This window comes from Euprymna scolopes, unplaced genomic scaffold, assembly GCF_053919585.1.
Source record: "Euprymna scolopes isolate OS-2025 unplaced genomic scaffold, ASM5391958v1 sca122, whole genome shotgun sequence".
Classification (NCBI taxonomy): Eukaryota; Metazoa; Mollusca; class Cephalopoda; order Sepiida; family Sepiolidae; genus Euprymna; species Euprymna scolopes.
This window is the reverse complement of record NW_027633128.1, coordinates 45,413-47,500: the sequence shown is the minus strand read 5'-3', so window position 1 is coordinate 47,500 and position 2,088 is coordinate 45,413. Positions and strand designations below refer to the sequence as shown.

Genomic DNA, 2,088 nt, shown 5'->3' with positions numbered 1-2,088 from the left:
CACTGAGAAAAGAGCTTTCCAAAAGCTCAAAACCAGTTGCATGCAAAGTCGGGGAAACTGGGAGCAGGCTGGGGAGAACACGGGGCCTTGCAGGGAGGCCCATTTTTCTCTTTCGTTCGGTTTACATCTTTCGGGTATTGTTCTCCTTTCAGCCTGCCCCCATCACGCCTTTTTGCTCGCCACATGCAAGCGTATAAAAAGACGACCAGATGACGGACGCAACAAACTAATGCCGACATTTTCTGGATTTTTTTTTTTTTTTGCCAGAGCCCATTTAGCCGTGTAGCTATTAAACTACAACGTTACACCCCCCTACCACGGTGAGGATAGGGTTGGACTTTAGGGGGGAAAATACACATCCAGTATTTTATCCAATAAAAGAACGGTTTATAAACTGCACAATTGTCACGGTAATTCTACAGTTTATGGACCGCCCTTAAATAATATTATATACATGCTTTCATCTAACAAATTTAAAAAAAAGGCGTTAATTTAGATTTAAATTTTAATATTTTTTCCCCAGAACAGCACGGATTATAAACTGCACAATTGTCACGGTAATTCTATAGTTTATCGACCACCCTTAAATAATATTATATGTATGCTTTCACCTAACAAATTTAAAAAAAAAGACGTTAATTTAGATTTAAATTTTAATATTTTTTCCCAGAACAGCACGGTTTATAAATTGCACAATTGTCACGGTAATTCTATAGTTTATTGACCACCCTTAAATAATATTATATGTATGCTTTCATCTAACAAATTAAAAAAAAAAGACGTTAATTAAGATTAAATTTTAATATTTTTTTCCCAGAACAGCACGGTTTATAAATTGCACAATTGTCACGGTAATTCTATAGTTTATTGACCACCCTTAAATAATATTATATGTATGCTTTCATCTAACAAATTAAAAAAAAAAGACGTTAATTTAGATTTAAATTTAAATATTTTAACCAAGAACAGCATGGTCTATAAACTGCACAATTGTCACGGTAATATTTGTTGGCTGGCTTTCTAACAGTATAATAAAATATAAAAAGACGTTAAACGTTAAAATCGTGTAAACTACACAAGTGTCGAAATTTGAAAAGAAATTCGACGTGTTTATGAACTGTGCTCATACTAACAACGTTCATTTGAACACTTGTGCAGTTTACACAACTGAAATAAATGCGTCATCTACTTTGAAACGACAAGAAATACCTTTTTTTTTGACATCAGAGAAGTAGACAGAGGAGCGGCAGGGCGGCGGCTTAGCTGGGTCGACTGGCTGGTCATCTATTCTTCCGGAACTCATCTCGCTGCCAGGGTCCAAACTGAATTTACAGCCCGTTTTAGGCCTCTTTTTATATTTCACCATCGCCGTGAAAACCGTTAACTTTTCCGGGAAAAACCGAACAGTTCGCAGTCGATGTCGCAACCTTTTTACCTTTTATGGAGTTTGTGTTACCTAGCTGCCTTTTCATTGGTTGATTTAAACTTGTTTAGTTGAAGAGTGAATGTGGCGTGATATGCGCGCACGCACGCACGCACACACAGAGTAATACTTTGTGTTTGTGTGTGTTGGTGCCTTTATGCGAGTGTGTGTGTGTGTGTGTGTGTGTATGTGTTTATGTGTTTATGTGAGTGTGTGTGCTGAGTTAAATTTGTATGTTTGTGTTAATGCAAGTGTGTGTGTATGTGGGTGTGTGCGTCGTTGGCGTTGAAGCATGTTGGAGGGGAGCGTAGACACATTCTCTGTCTCTTTCGGTCTCTCCCCCCTTTTCCCTCTCTCTCTGTCTATATATAAGGACACGGAGAAGCGCGTGCGCGAGAGCGAGCAAGCGAGCAAGAGAAAGAGAGAGAGAGAGAGAGGGAGAAAGAGAGAGAGAGAGACAGAGAGAGAGGTTAGCACCCGAAACTTTAAAAAGTTATAAAAAATTCAAAAATAATATATATATATATATATATATATATATATATTTTTGTGTGTGTGTGTGCTGAGTTAAATTTGTTTAGTTTGAAGAGTGAACGTGGGCGTGTGTGTGTGTGTGTTTATGCAAGTGTGTGTGTATGTGGGTGTGTGCGTCGTTGAGAGAGAGA

General features: G+C 38.0%; 1 long non-coding RNA gene across 1 annotated transcript in view; it reads right to left on the bottom strand.

Annotated features, from left to right (window-relative positions):
• Window positions 1-1,310, bottom strand: part of LOC145273644 (uncharacterized) — a 43,384-nt gene extending 42,074 nt beyond the window's left edge. Inside the window, exon 1 of the long non-coding RNA XR_013866449.1 lies at window positions 1,210-1,310. This is a non-coding gene — a long non-coding RNA (uncharacterized LOC145273644). The remainder of the gene's footprint in view (window positions 1-1,209) is intronic.
• Window positions 1,311-2,088: the final 778 nt, after the last annotated feature.